At 42.1% G+C, this 15,922-nt stretch overlaps 8 non-coding genes across 8 annotated transcripts; all 8 read left to right on the top strand.

Annotated features, from left to right (window-relative positions):
* Positions 1 to 948: 948 nt before the first annotated feature.
* On the top strand, positions 949 to 1,020 carry trnap-agg (transfer RNA proline (anticodon AGG)). Its single transcript has one exon. It is a non-coding gene; the product is annotated as a tRNA-Pro (tRNA).
* A 2,449-nt stretch (positions 1,021 to 3,469) lies between these two features.
* trnap-agg (transfer RNA proline (anticodon AGG)) lies at positions 3,470 to 3,541 on the top strand. The gene has a single exon. It is a non-coding gene; the product is annotated as a tRNA-Pro (tRNA).
* Positions 3,542 to 4,431: 890 nt separating this feature from the next.
* On the top strand, positions 4,432 to 4,503 carry trnap-cgg (transfer RNA proline (anticodon CGG)). The gene has a single exon. It is a non-coding gene; the product is annotated as a tRNA-Pro (tRNA).
* A 910-nt stretch (positions 4,504 to 5,413) lies between these two features.
* Positions 5,414 to 5,485, top strand: trnap-agg (transfer RNA proline (anticodon AGG)). Its single transcript has one exon. It is a non-coding gene; the product is annotated as a tRNA-Pro (tRNA).
* Positions 5,486 to 10,980: 5,495 nt separating this feature from the next.
* On the top strand, positions 10,981 to 11,052 carry trnap-ugg (transfer RNA proline (anticodon UGG)). Its single transcript has one exon. It is a non-coding gene; the product is annotated as a tRNA-Pro (tRNA).
* An 886-nt stretch (positions 11,053 to 11,938) lies between these two features.
* Positions 11,939 to 12,010, top strand: trnap-ugg (transfer RNA proline (anticodon UGG)). The gene has a single exon. It is a non-coding gene; the product is annotated as a tRNA-Pro (tRNA).
* An 889-nt stretch (positions 12,011 to 12,899) lies between these two features.
* trnap-ugg (transfer RNA proline (anticodon UGG)) lies at positions 12,900 to 12,971 on the top strand. Its single transcript has one exon. It is a non-coding gene; the product is annotated as a tRNA-Pro (tRNA).
* Positions 12,972 to 14,822: 1,851 nt separating this feature from the next.
* On the top strand, positions 14,823 to 14,894 carry trnap-ugg (transfer RNA proline (anticodon UGG)). Its single transcript has one exon. It is a non-coding gene; the product is annotated as a tRNA-Pro (tRNA).
* The last annotated feature ends 1,028 nt before the right edge of the window (positions 14,895 to 15,922 follow it).

The following is a 15,922-nucleotide window of genomic DNA, read 5'->3' as shown; positions in this document are numbered from 1 at the left end:
GTTTAATATTGTTGGCGTCTTTATGCTGTCCTTTATATCCGACGCACCGCTGTGAGGTAGTGGGGCAGAGTTCAAACAAAACTTTCTTGGAGGCTTCAATCCCCTCGGATTCAAATGTGTTCGTGGCCAACAACACAATTTCATCCTGACTTAAAGTTTTGATTTTTACAGCAAGGAAATTAAGTAGTTCATCCTCTACAATTACCCTTCCATCAGTTGTTTTATATATCTCTGGTTTTAATCGTGACCGTTTGAAAGTCGGAGCTACGTCTGCACCACCACCTGCTACATCCGCCATATTTACCAGGTGATAGTACCTGATAAATACCTGTTACCAGGTACTATCACCTAATGGAAACTCTAAAGATCGAACTGAGTCAAGTTAAGCCAAGCTAGGTAGGTGCAAGTGGAAAAGGGCTATTAGAGATCACAAAGTCTGATCGAAATTGAGGCCATTCAATTTCAGTGTAAAGACATTAAACTACATATGTCAAGGTCTCATAATGGTTTCACCCGAAACCTCTGCTGATAATTACCCACGCCTTTTTTCACATCTTGGCTCATGTGATGTGTTTCATAGTTGGTCAACGACCCTGGTAAAGACAACCCTCTCTGGGGTTTAAATACCTGGGACTCTCCAACATTTAGTTTTAGATCTAACGAAGGTTCTCAGAGGAGAGGTGAAAGGTCTTCAAGGAACTTAAAGAATTCCAGCTGCTTTCTTTCAAAGCTCATCAGACTACCATGACCTGGATGACTGGGAACCCTTTTTTCTCATTCACTGTGTGCAGTCCCTCTGGAGTCCTCCCTGTTGGAGCTTGTCAGTAGCAAAGGCCTGAAAGTACAAAAATGAATACTGAAGAGAGCTTAAAAACATTCCTGCTTGAATTTGAAGGCAGATTTAAGTCTATAATTTCAGAGTTCCAGATTTAAGCACAGGCTTCCTGTGGCTCGTTGGTCTAGGCGTATGATTCTCGCTTAGGGTGCGAGAGGTCCCGGGTTCAAATCCCGGACGAGCCCCCTTCACATCTCAAGCCCTTAGCTTCATGGAATTCTTTGGCAAGTCACATTGCTTCTGGGGCATTGTAAATGTGTTGTGTGCCAAAGCTTTCAATGTGATCTGTGACACCAATTTGTCTTTCTAAATTAACATTTTTGATTTTTTGAAGGAGTCACTCTCATGACTCATTGAGTGATGCCATTGACTGCACAGTCCCTGCCAATCAAAGTGTATATGTCACATTTTGAGATTGCCTTGGAAACCTTACTGGGCAGGTACTAAAAAATACCTGTTACCAGGTACTATCACCTAATGGAAACTCTAAAGATCGAACTGAGTCAAGTTAAGCCAAGCTAGGTAGGTGCAAGTGGAAAAGGGCTATTAGAGATCACAAAGTCTGATCGAAATTGAGGCCATTCAATTTCGGTGTAAAGACATTAAACTACATATGTCAAGGTCTCATAATGGTTTCACCCGAAACCTCTGCTGATAATTACCCACGCCTTTTTTCACATCTTGGCTCATGTGATGTGTTTCATAGTTGGTCAACGACCCTGGTAAAGACAACCCCCTCTGGGGTTTAAATACCTGGGACTCTCCAACATTTAGTTTTAGATCTAACGAAGGTTCTCAGAGGAGAGGTGAAAGGTCTTCAAGGAACTTAAAGAATTCCAGCTGCTTTCTTTCAAAGCTCATCAGACTACCATGACCTGGATGACTGGGAACCCTTTTGTTAGGTTTTGTAATGTTGATTGTCATTTATGCTTAGAAATATTTAAACATATATGCTTAGAGGTGTATAATTAATCGTGTAGTGATAGGATGTGTGATCTTTAGCAGGCTGCAAAGGCTTGGTGTGCATTCAGAGTGTTCTGGAATCCACACCTACATCCTGGGAGCATGGGAAGAGGTCGTACCTTGTTTTATTGTTTTATGGTAGGATAAACGTGGCTATATCTGTTTTAGGCTAAGTGCCTTTTGTTTAGATGAACTGCTGGACTTTCCAGACCAGTAGGTTTAGGGAAGTCATTTATGGGGTCATACTCTGACCACACACACACACACACACCGCACAGGCAAGGTACTCTTTGTTTGTATGTAGACGTCGTATGTTAATGAACCTATGCATATTCATGTAACCTCAATAAAAGAGCAGTGTTACGGGGGAGCGGACGAGAGAAACTGGGGTCAAGCGAAGGAACGGCGTTTGTCCGGTTCTCTCCCGTGCACGAGAAACATGAAGAACTTTGCCTACTCGTGTCTTGTTTGGCTGTGTAGTAAATTGTCCTTAATGTTCCAGCGAATAGGTTTACGCTACAAACCTATCAACTTTTTTCTCATTGACTGTGTGCAGTCCCTCTGGAGTCCTCCCTGTTGGAGCTTGTCAGTGGCAAAGGCCTGAAAGTACAAAAATGAATACTGAAGAGAGCTTAAAAACATTCCTGCTTGAATTTGAAGGCAGATTTAAGTCTATAATTTCAGAGTTCCAGACTTAAGCACAGGCTTGCTGTGGCTCGTTGGTCTAGGCGTATGATTCTCGCTTTGGGTGCGAGAGGTCCCGGGTTCAAATCCCGGACAAGCCCCCTTCACATCTCAAGCTCTTAGCTTCATGAAATTCTTTGGCAAGTCACATTGCTTCTGGGGCATTGTAAATGTGTTGTGTACCAAACCTTTCAATGTGATCTGTGACACCAATTTGTCTTTCTAAAATGTTTTTGATTTTGTGAAGGAGTCACTCTCATGACTCATTGAGTGATGCCATTGACTGCACAGTCCCTGCCACGCAATCTGTATATGTCACATTTTGAGATTGCCTTGGAAACCTTACTGGGCAGGTACTAAAAAATACCTGTTACCAGGTACTATCACCTAATGGAAACTCTAAAGATCGAACTGAGTCAAGTTAAGCCAAGCTAGGTAGGTGCAAGTGGAAAAGGGCTATTAGAGATCACAAAGTCTGATCGAAATTGAGGCCATTCAATTTCGGTGTAAAGACATTAAACTACATATGTCAAGGTCTCATAATGGTTTCACCCGAAACCTCTGCTGATAATTACCCACGCCTTTTTTCACATCTTGGCTCATGTGATGTGTTTCATAGTTGGTCAACGACCCTGGTAAAGACAACCCCCTCTGGGGTTTAAATACCTGGGACTCTCCAACATTTAGTTTTAGATCTAACGAAGGTTCTCAGAGGAGAGGTGAAAGGTCTTCAAGGAACTTAAAGAATTCCAGCTGCTTTCTTTCAAAGCTCATCAGACTACCATGACCTGGATGACTGGGAACCCTTTTTTCTCATTCACTGTGTGCAGTCCCTCTGGAGTCCTCCCTGTTGGAGCTTGTCAGTAGCAAAGGCCTGAAAGTACCAAAATGAATACTGAAGAGGGCTTAAAAACATTCCTGCTTGAATTTGAAGGCAGATTTAAGTCTATAATTTCAGAGTTCCAGACTTAAGCACAGGCTTGCTGTGGCTCGTTGGTCTAGGCGTATGATTCTCGCTTAGGGTGCGAGAGGTCCCGGGTTCAAATCCCGGACGAGCCCCCTTCACATCTCAAGCTCTTAGCTTCATGAAATTCGTTGGCAAGTCACATTGCTTCTGGGGCATTGTAAATGTGTTGTGTGCCAAACCTTTCAATATGATCTGTAACACCAATTTGTCTTTCTAAATTAATGTTTTTGATTTTGTGAAGGAGTCACTCTCATGACTCATTGAGTGATGCCATTGACTGCACAGTCCCTGCAATGCAATCTGTATATGTCACATTTTGAGATTGCCTTGGAAACCTTACTGGGCAGGTACTAAAAAATACCTGTTACCAGGTACTATCACCTAATGGAAACTCTAAAGATCGAACTGAGTCAAGTTAAGCCAAGCTAGGTAGGTGCAAGTGGAAAAGGGCTATTAGAGATCACAAAGTCTGATCGAAATTGAGGCCATTCAATTTCGGTGTAAAGACATTAAACTACATATGTCAAGGTCTCATAATGGTTTCACCCGAAACCTCTGCTGATAATTACCCACTGCCTTTTTTCACATCTTGGCTCATGTGATGTGTTTCATAGTTGGTCAACGACCCTGGTAAAGACAACCCCCTCTGGGGTTTAAATACCTGGGACTCTCCAACATTTAGTTTTAGATCTAACGAAGGTTCTCAGAGGAGAGGTGAAAGGTCTTCAAGGAACTTAAAGAATTCCAGCTGCTTTCTTTCAAAGCTCATCAGACTACCATGACCTGGATGACTGGGAACCCTTTTTTCTCATTCACTGTGTGCAGTCCCTCTGGAGTCCTCCCTGTTGGAGCTTGTCAGTAGCAAAGGCCTGAAAGTACAAAAATGAATACTGAAGAGAGCTTAAAAACATTCCTGCTTGAATTTGAAGGCAGATTTAAGTCTATAATTTCAGAGTTCCAGATTTAAGCACAGGCTTCCTGTGGCTCGTTGGTCTAGGCGTATGATTCTCGCTTCGGGTGCGAGAGGTCCCGGGTTCAAATCCCGGACGAGCCCCCTTCACATCTCAAGCTGTTAGCTTCATGAAATTCTTTGGCAAGTCACATTGCTTCTGGGGCATTGTAAATGTGTTGTGTGCCAGACCTTTCAATGTGATCTGTGACACCAATTTGTCTTTCTAAAATGTTTTTGATTTTGTGAAGGAGTCACTCTCATGACTCATTGAGTGATGCCATTGACTGCACAGTCCCTGCCACGCAATCTGTATATGTCACATTTTGAGATTGCATTGGAAACCTTACTGGGCAGGTACTAAAATATACCTGTTACCAGGTACTAAAAAATACCTGTTACCAGGTACTATCACCTAATGGAAATTCTAAAGATCGAACTGAGTCAAGTTAAGCCAAGCTAGGTAGGTGCAAGTAGAAAAGGGCTATTAGAGATCACAAAGTCTGATCGAAATTGAGGCCATTCAATTTCGGTGTAAAGACATTAAACTACATATGTCAAGGTCTCATAATGGTTTCACCCGAAACCTCTGCTGATAATTACCCACGCCTTTTTTCACATCTTGGCTCATGTGATGTGTTTCATAGTTGGTCAACGACCCTGGTAAAGACAACCCCCTCTGGGGTTTAAATACCTGGGACTCTCCAACATTTAGTTTTAGATCTAACGAAGGTTCTCAGAGGAGAGGTGAAAGGTCTTCAAGGAACTTAAAGAATTCCAGCTGCTTTCTTTCAAAGCTCATCAGACTACCATGACCTGGATGACTGGGAACCCTTTTTTCTCATTCACTGTGTGCAGTCCCTCTGGAGTCCTCCCTGTTGGAGCTTGTCAGTAGCAAAGGCCTGAAAGTACAAAAATGAATACTGAAGAGAGCTTAAAAACATTCCTGCTTGAATTTGAAGGCAGATTTAAGTCTATAATTTCAGAGTTCCAGATTTAAGCACAGGCTTCCTGTGGCTCGTTGGTCTAGGCGTATGATTCTCGCTTAGGGTGCGAGAGGTCCCGGGTTCAAATCCCGGACGAGCCCCCTTCACATTTCAAGCTCTTAGCTTCATGAAATTTGTTGGCAAGTCACATTGCTTATGGGGCATTGTAAATGTGTTGTGTGCCAAGCCTTTCAATGTGATCTGTGACACCAATTTGTCTTTCTAAAATAACTTTTTTGATTTTTTGAAGGAGTCACTCTCATGACTCATTGAGTGATGCCATTGCTCAAACACAGTGGTGTTTCTGAGTAGCTTATTTGCTTAGCAGTTTAATTAACAACTTTTAAATACATTCTTTTTTCACAGTATAATCTTCACGTGCTTCATCCGAAGCACACTTTCTCTGTACTCACTACCTAATTTATAGCCAAAGTATTCACTCACTGTCTCTGTACTGTTTCGCTAGCTTAGCTCGTAGCCGACCCGTTAGCACCATGGCTACTTCACCTGTCCCTTCTGCACTTTCTTGCTCATTGTGTCAGATGTTTAGTTACTCCTCGGCCTCCTTTAGCAGTAATGATATCTGTAACAAATGTAGCATATTTGCAGCTCTGGAGGCCAGGATTACTGATCTGGAGACTCGGCTTTGCACCCTGCTCTCACCCTTAGCTAGCCAGGCCCCTGTAGCTGGTGCAGCCGAAGATAGCGTAGGCCCCGCTAGCTGTTCCCCGGCAGACCCCAAGCAGCTGGGGAAAGATGGCTGGGTAACGGTGAGGAGGAAGCATAGTCCTAAACAGAAGCCCCAGGTACACCACCAACCCATTCATGTGTCTAACCGTTTTTCCCCACTCGGTGACACACCCGCTGGGGGTCAAACTCTGGTAATTGGTGATTCTGTTCTCAGACATGTGAAGCTAGAGACACCGGCAACCATAGTCAATTGTCTTCCAGGGGCCAGAGCAGGCGACATTGAAGGAAATTTAAAACTGCTGGCTAAGGGTAAACGTAAATTCAATAAAATCATAATTCACGTCGGCAGTAATGACACCCGGTTACGCCAATCGGAGGTCACTAAAATCAATATTGAATCGGTGTGCAACTTTGCCAAAACAATGTCGGACTCTGTAGTTTTCTCTGGTCCCCTCCCCAATCAGACCAGGAGTGACATGTTTAGCCGCATGTTCTCCTTAAATTGCTGGCTGTCTGAGTGGTGTCCCAGAAATGATGTGGGCTTCATAGATAATTGGCAAATCTTCTGGAGGAAACCTGGTCTTGTTAGGAGAGACGGCATCCATCCCACTTTGGATGGAGCAGCTCTCATTTCTAGAAATATGGACAAATTTATTAAACCCCTCAAAACATGACTATCCAGAGTTGGGACCAGGAAGCAGAGTTGCAGTCTTACACGCCTCTCTGCAGCTTCTCTCCTCCTGCTACCCCCCCAAAAACCCATCTCCATAGAGACTGTGTCTGCTTCCAAAAAGACAAAAAACAAACTAAAAACCAGCAACAAACAACTTAAACATTTACAAAGAAAGAACAATACAGTATCCACATCTGAACCAAAGAGTAAAACAGTGAAATGTGGATTATTAAATATTAGGTCTCTCTCCTCCAAGTCTCTGTTAGTACATGACTTAATAATTGATCAACAAATTGATTTACTCTGCCTTACAGAAACCTGGTTGCAGCAGGATGATTATGTTAGTTTAAATGAATCAACACCCCCGAGTCATTCTAACTACCAGAAATCTCGAAGCACAGGTCGAGGGGGCGGTGTGGCAGCAATTTTTCACACCAGTCTATTAATTAATGAAAGACCAAGACAGACTTTTAATTCATTTGAAAGCCTGATGCTTAGCCTCGTCCACCCCAGCTGTGAAACTCAGAAACCAGTCTTACTTGTTATCATCTATCGTCCACCTGGGCCTTACACAGAGTTTCTGTCTGATTTCTCAGACTTTATATCTAATTTAGTTCTGAGCTCAGATAAAATAATTATTGTGGGTGATTTTAACATCCATGTAGATGCTAAAAATGACAGCCTCAACATGGCATTTAATCTGTTGTTAGACTCAATTGGTTTCTCTCAAAATGTAAAAGAACCCACCCACCACTTTAATCACACTCTAGATCTTGTTTTAACATATGGCATAGAAACTGAACATTTAACAGTGTTTCCTGAAAACCCTCTCCTGTCTGATCATTTCTTGATAACATTTACATTTACAATAATTGATTACACAGCAGTGGAGAGTAGACTTTATCAAAGTAGATGTCTTTCTGAAAGCGCTGTAACTAAGTTTAAGAATATAATCCAGCCACTGTTATCATCGTCAATGCCCTGTACCAACACAGAGCAGAGCAGCTATCTGAACGCTACCCCAACAGAGGTCGATTATCTTGTTAATAATTTCACCTCCTCACTACGTACGACTCTGGATACTGTAGCTCCTGTGAAAACTAAGGTCTCTAATCAGAAGTACCTGACCCCGTGGTATAATTCTCAAACACGTACCCTAAAGCAGATGACTCGTAATCTGGAGAGGAAATGGCGTGTCACAAATTTAGAGGATCATCATTTAGCCTGGAGAAATAGTTTGTTGCTTTATAAGAAAGCCCTCCGCAAAGCCAGAACAGCTTACTACTCATCACTGATTGAAGAAAATAAGAACAACCCCAGGTTTCTCTTCAGCACTGTAGCCAGGCTGACAAAAAGTCAGAGCTCTTTTGAGCCAACCATCCCTTTAACGTTAACTAGTGATGACTTCATGAACTTCTTCACAAATAAAATTTTTATCATTAGAGAAAAAATTACCAATAATCATCCCACAGATGTAATATTATCTACAGCTACTCTTAGTTTCATTGATGTTAAGTTAGACTCTTTTTCTCCAATTGATCTTTCTGAGTTAACTTCAATAATTACTTCCTCCAAACCATCAACGTGTCTTTTAGACCCCATTCCTACAAAACTGCTCAAAGAAGTCCTGCCATTGATTAATTCTTCGATCTTATATATGATCAACCTATCTCTAATAATCGGCTATGTACCACAGGCCTTCAAGGTGGCTGCAGTTAAACCTTTACTCAAAAAGTCATCTCTAGACCCAGCAGTCTTAGCTAATTATAGGCCAATCTCCAACCTTCCTTTCATATCAAAAATCCTTGAAAGAGTAGTTGTCAAACAGCTAACAGATCATCTGCAGAGGAATGGTTTATTTGAAGAGTTTCAGTCAGGTTTCAGAGTTCATCACAGCACAGAAACAGCTTTAGTGAAGGTTACAAATGATCTTCTTATGGCCTCTGACAGTGGACTCATCTCTGTGCTTGTCCTTCTTGACCTTAGTGCAGCATTCGATACTGTTGACCATAATATCCTATTAGAGCGATTAGAACATGCTGTAGGTATTACAGGTATTGCACTGCAGTGGTTTGTATCATATCTATCTAATAGACTCCAATTTGTGCATGTAAATGGAGAGTCCTCTTCACACACTGAGGTTAATTATGGAGTTCCACAGGGTTCAGTGCTAGGACCAATTCTGTTTACATTATACATGCTTCCCCTAGGCAGCATCATTAGAAGACATAGCATACATTTTCACTGCTATGCAGATGACACCCAGCTCTATCTGTCCATGAAGCCAGATAACACACACCAATTAGTTAAACTGCAGGAATGTCTTAAAGACATAAAGACTTGGATGGCCACTAACTTTCTGCTTCTTAACTCAGATAAAACTGAGGTCATTGTACTCGGCGCTGAAAAGCTTAGAAATATGGTATCTAACCAGATTCTTACTCTGGATGGCATTACCTTGGCCTCCAGTAACACTGTGAGGAACCTTGGAGTCATTTTTGACCAGGATATGTCCTTCAACGCACATATTAAACAAATATGTAAGACTGCGTTCTTCCATTTGCGCAACATCTCTAAAATTAGAAATATCCTGTCTCAGAGTGACGCTGAAAAACTAGTTCATGCATTTATTACTTCCAGGCTGGACTACTGCAATTCATTATTATCAGGATGTCCAAAAAACTCACTGAAAAGCCTTCAGTTAATCCAAAATGCTGCAGCAAGAGTACTGACAGGGACTAGAAAGAGAGAGCATATTTCTCCTGTTTTGGCTTCCCTTCATTGGCTTCCTGTTAAATCCAGAATTGAATTCAAAATCCTGCTCCTCACATACAAGGTCTTAAATAATCAGGCCCCATCTTATCTTAATGACCTTGTAGTACCATATTACCCTATTAGAGCACTTCGCTCTCGCTCTGCAGGCCTACTTGTTGTTCCTAGAGTATTTAAAAGTAGAATGGGAGGGAGAGCCTTCAGTTTTCAGGCCCCTCTTCTGTGGAACCAGCTTCCAGTTTGGATTCAGGAGACAGACACTATCTCTACTTTTAAGATTAGGCTTAAAACTTTCCTTTTTGCTAAAGCATATAGTTAGGGCTGGACCAGGTGACCCTGAATCCTCCCTTAGTTATGCTGCAATAGATGTAGGCTGCCGGGGGATTCCCATGATGCATTGAGTTTTTCCTTTCCAGTCACCTTTCTCACTCACTATGTGTTAACAGACCTCTCTGTATTGAATCGTATCTGTTATTAATCTCTGTCTCTCTTCCACAGCATGTCTTTTATCCTGTCTTCCTTCTCTCACCCCAACCGGTCGCAGCAGATGGCCGCCCCTCCCTGAGCCTGGTTCTGCCGGAGGTTTCTTCCTGTTAAAAGGGAGTTTTTCCTTCCCACTGTCGCCAAAGTGCTTGCTCATAGGGGGTCATATGATTGTTGGGCTTTTCTCTGTATCTATGAAGCGCCTTGAGGCGACATTTGTTGTGATTTGGCGCTATATAAATAAAATTGAATTGAATTGAATTGAATTGAATTGACTGCACAGTCCCTGCCAATCAAACTGTATATGTCACATTTTGAGATTGCCTTGGAAACCTTACTGGGCAGGTACTAAAAAATACCTGTTACCAGGTACTATCACCTAATGGAAACTCTAAAGATCGAACTGAGTCAAGTTAAGCCAAGCTAGGTAGGTGCAAGTGGAAAAGGGCTATTAGAGATCACAAAGTCTGATCGAAATTGAGGCCATTCAATTTCGGTGTAAAGACATTAAACTACATATGTCAAGGTCTCATAATGGTTTCACCCGAAACCTCTGCTGATAATGACCCACGCCTTTTTCACATCTTGGCTCATGTGATGTGTTTCATAGTTGGTCAACCACCCTGGTAAAGACAACCCCCTCTGGGGTTTAAATACCTGGGACTCTCCAACATTTAGTTTTAGATCTAACGAAGGTTCTCAGAGGAGAGGTGAAAGGTCTTCAAGGAACTTAAAGAATTCCAGCTGCTTTCTTTCAAAGCTCATCAGACTACCATGACCTGGATGACTGGGAACCCTTTTTTCTCATTCACTGTGTGCAGTCCCTCTGGAGTCCTCCCTGTTGGAGCTTGTCAGTAGCAAAGGCCTGAAAGTACAAAAATGAATACTGAAGAGAGCTTAAAAACATTCCTGCTTGAATTTGAAGGGCGATTTAAGTCTATAATTTCAGAGTTCCAGATTTAAGCACAGGCTTCCTGTGGCTCGTTGGTCTAGGCGTATGATTCTCGCTTTGGGTGCGAGAGGTCCCGGGTTCAAATCCCGGACGAGCCCCCTTCACATCTCAAGCTCTTAGCTTCATGAAATTCTTTGGCAAGTCACATTGCTTCTGGGGCATTGTAAATGTGTTGTGTGTCAAACCTTTCAATGTGATCTGTGACACCAATTTGTCTTTCTAAAATGATTTTGTGAAGGAGTCACTCTCATGACTCATTGAGTGATGCCATTGACTGCACAGTCCCTGCCAATCAAATCTGTATATGTCACATTTTGAGATTGCCTTGGAAACCTTACTGGGCAGGTACTAAAAAAAAAAATACCTGTTACCAGGTACTATCACCTAATGGAAACTCTAAAGATCGAACTGAGTCAAGTTAAGCCAAGCTAGGTAGGTGCAAGTGGAAAAGGGCTATTAGAGATCACAAAGTCTGATCGAAATTGAGGCCATTCAATTTCGGTGTAAAGACATTAAACTACATATGTCAAGGTCTCATAATGGTTTCACCCGAAACCTCTGCTGATAATTACCCACGCCTTTTTTCACATCTTGGCTCATGTGATGTGTTTCATAGTTGGTCAACCACCCTGGTAAAGACAACCCCCTCTGGGGTTTAAATACCTGGGACTCTCCAACATTTAGTTTTAGATCTAACGAAGGTTCTCAGAGGAGAGGTGAAAGGTCTTCAAGGAACTTAAAGAATTCCAGCTGCTTTCTTTCAAAGCTCATCAGACTACCATGACCTGGATGACTGGGAACCCTTTTTTCTCATTCACTGTGTGCAGTCCCTCTGGAGTCCTCCCTGTTGGAGCTTGTCAGTAGCAAAGGCCTGAAAGTACAAAAATGAATACTGAAGAGAGCTTAAAAACATTCCTGCTTGAATTTGAAGGCAGATTTAAGTCTATCATTTCAGAGTTCCAGACTTAAGCACAGGCTTCCTGTGGCTCGTTGGTCTAGGCGTATGATTCTCGCTTTGGGTGCGAGAGGTCCCGGGTTCAAATCCCGGACGAGCCCCCTTCACATCTCAAGCCCTTAGCTTCATGAAATTCTTTGGCAAGTCACATTGCTTCTGGGGCATTGTAAATGTGTTGTGTGCCAAACCTTTCAATGTGATCTGTGACACCAATTTGTCTTTCTAAATTAACGTTTTTGATTTTTGAAGGAGTCACTCTCATGACTCATTGAGTGATGCCATTGACTGCACAGTCCCTGCCAATGCAATCTGTATATGTCACATTTTGAGATTGCCTTGGAAACCTTACTGGGCAGGTACTAAAAAATACCTGTTACCAGGTACTATCACCTAATGGAAACTCTAAAGATCGAACTGAGTCAAGTTAAGCCAAGCTAGGTAGGTGCAAGTGGAAAAGGGCTATTAGAGATCACAAAGTCTGATCGAAATTGAGGCCATTCAATTTCGGTGTAAAGACATTAAACTACATATGTCAAGGTCTCATAATGGTTTCACCCGAAACCTCTGCTGATAATTACCCACGCCTTTTTTCACATCTTGGCTCATGTGATGTGTTTCATAGTTGGTCAACCACCCTGGTAAAGACAACCCCCTCTGGGGTTTAAATACCTGGGACTCTCCAACATTTAGTTTTAGATCTAACGAAGGTTCTCAGAGGAGAGGTGAAAGGTCTTCAAGGAACTTAAAGAATTCCAGCTGCTTTCTTTCAAAGCTCATCAGACTACCATGACCTGGATGACTGGGAACCCTTTTTTCTCATTCACTGTGTGCAGTCCCTCTGGAGTCCTCCCTGTTGGAGCTTGTCAGTAGCAAAGGCCTGAAAGTACAAAAATGAATACTGAAGAGGGCTTAAAAACATTCCTGCTTGAATTTGAAGGCAGATTTAAGTCTATCATTTCAGAGTTCCAGACTTAAGCACAGGCTTCCTGTGGCTCGTTGGTCTAGGCGTATGATTCTCGCTTTGGGTGCGAGAGGTCCCGGGTTCAAATCCCGGACGAGCCCCCTTCACATCTCAAGCCCTTAGCTTCATGAAATTCTTTGGCAAGTCACATTGCTTCTGGGGCATTGTAAATGTGTTGTGTGCCAAAGCTTTCAATGTGATCTGTGACACCAATTTGTCTTTCTAAATAAATGTTTTTGATTTTGTGAAGGAGTCACTCTCATGACTCACTGAGTGATGCCATTGACTGCACAGTCCCTGCCACGCAATCTGTATATGTCACATTTTGAGATTGCCTTGGAAACCTTACTGGGCAGGTACAAAAAATACCTGTTACCAGGTACTATCACCTAATGGAAACTCTAAAGATCGAACTGAGTCAAGTTAAGCCAAGCTAGGTAGGTGCAAGTGGAAAAGGGCTATTAGAGATCACAAAGTCTGATCGAAATTGAGGCCATTCAATTTCGGTGTAAAGACATTAAACTACATATGTCAAGGTCTCATAATGGTTTCACCCGAAACCTCTGCTGATAATTACCCACGCCTTTTTTCAAATCTTGGCTCATGTGATGTGTTTCATAGTTGGTCAACCACCCTGGTAATGACAACCCCCTCTGGGGTTTAAATACCTGGGACTCTCCAACATTTAGTTTTAGATCTAACGAAGGTTCTCAGAGGAGAGGTGAAAGGTCTTCAAGGAACTTAAAGAATTCCAGCTGCTTTCTTTCAAAGCTCATCAGACTACCATGACCTGGATGACTGGGAACCCTTTTTTCTCATTCACTGTGTGCAGTCCCTCTGGAGTCCTCCCTGTTGGAGCTTGTCAGTAGCAAAGGCCTGAAAGTACAAAAATGAATACTGAAGAGAGCTTAAAAACATTCCTGCTTGAATTTGAAGGGCGATTTAAGTCTATAATTTCAGAGTTCCAGACTTAAGCACAGGCTTCCTGTGGCTCGTTGGTCTAGGCGTATGATTCTCGCTTTGGGTGCGAGAGGTCCCGGGTTCAAATCCTGGACGAGCCCCATTCACATCTCAAGCTCTTAGCTTCATGAAATTCTTTGGCAAGTCACATTGCTTCTGGGGCATTGTAAATGTGTTGTGTGCCAAAGCTTTCAATGTGATCTGTGACACCAATTTGTCTTTCTAAATTAACGTTTTTGATTTTGTGAAGGAGTCACTCTCATGACTCATTGAGTGATGCCATTGACTGCACAGTCCCTGCCACGCAATCTGTATATGTCACATTTTGAGATTGCCTTGGAAACCTTACTGGGCAGGTACTAAAAAATACCTGTTACCAGGTACTATCACCTAATGGAAACTCTAAAGATCGAACTGAGTCAAGTTAAGCCAAGCTAGGTAGGTGCAAGTGGAAAAGGGCTATTAGAGATCACAAAGTCTGATCGAAATTGAGGCCATTCAATTTCGGTGTAAAGACATTAAACTACATATGTCAAGGTCTCATAATGGTTTCACCCGAAACCTCTGCTGATAATTACCCACGCCTTTTTTCACATCTTGGCTCATGTGATGTGTTTCATAGTTGGTCAACCACCCTGGTAAAGACAACCCCCTCTGGGGTTTAAATACCTGGGACTCTCCAACATTTAGTTTTAGATCTAACGAAGGTTCTCAGAGGAGAGGTGAAAGGTCTTCAAGGAACTTAAAGAATTCCAGCTGCTTTCTTTCAAAGCTCATCAGACTACCATGACCTGGATGACTGGGAACCCTTTTTTCTCATTCACTGTGTGCAGTCCCTCTGGAGTCCTCCCTGTTGGAGCTTGTCAGTAGCAAAGGCCTGAAAGTACAAAAATGAATACTGAAGAGAGCTTAAAAACATTCCTGCTTGAATTTGAAGGGCAGATTTAAGTCTATAATTTCAGAGTTCCAGACTTTAAGCACAGGCTTCCTGTGGCTCGTTGGTCTAGGCGTATGATTCTCGCTTTGGGTGCGAGAGGTCCCGGGTTCAAATCCCGGACGAGCCCCCTTCACATCTCAAGCTCTTAGCTTCATGAAATTCTTTGGCAAGTCACATTGCTTCTGGGGCATTGTAAATGTGTTGTGTGCCAGACCTTTCAATGTGATCTGTGACACCAAATTGTCTTTCTAAAATAATGTTTTTGATTTTGTGAAGGAGTCACTCTCATGACTCATTGAGTGATGCCATTGACTGCACAGTCCCTGCCACGCAATCTGTATATGTCACATTTTGAGATTGCCTTGGAAACCTTACTGGGCAGGTACTAAAAAATTCAATTCAATTCAATTCAATTCAATCTTTATTGGCAGACTTTATGTCCATAAAAACAAGACAGAAACACAACCCCCCCCCCCCCCCCCAACACAAGGTATAGACCATTAAATATATATAAGTATATAAATAAGTATATAAAACATTTGTAAAAAATATAAAACCATAATATACATAAAACACAATTACTTAAAATAAATCAATAAATACACAAACACTTTAACCAGTGCTTTCTCAGACTGGATGAGTAACGGGAACCACTCACTGTCGGATCTGTAAGTGCTAAAATTATACTGTTTCTCGAACCATCCAGTCGTTCTCTAAAATTGAACATTAACTTTCTTAAAAGTGCTTAAAAGTCCAAACACCCACAGCTACAAACATCTGGCTGGCACTACCACTTCTAGGTATCCTGCAAAGGATTCTCATTGCATCATTATATGCAACATGCAGCTTCAGCATGCTACACTGTTTGTAGGATGACCACAAGGGGGCAGTATATAGCGGTGTGCAATACGCTTTACAGTTTTTTCTGATTGCTTACAGTTTTTTCTGATTGCTTAAGCACATTTTTTGTAACTATTGGCTATTTTTGCAAAACTCTACACACAAATAAGAAAACCTGTCACCCAATTATCAAAACATTGTAGTTCTCTTCCAAAAGCGAACACAGCTAGATTAACTCTTCACACCTTCGTAAAAATGGTGTTTTCGTATCAAACAGTACACACAAGCCATCATCTACTAAGCACACAATGCGCC

This window comes from Neolamprologus multifasciatus, chromosome 18, assembly GCF_963576455.1.
Source record: "Neolamprologus multifasciatus chromosome 18, fNeoMul1.2, whole genome shotgun sequence".
Classification (NCBI taxonomy): Eukaryota; Metazoa; Chordata; class Actinopteri; order Cichliformes; family Cichlidae; genus Neolamprologus; species Neolamprologus multifasciatus.
The sequence above is the reverse complement of the archived record's forward strand: the minus strand, read 5'-3'. Positions and strand labels throughout refer to the sequence as shown.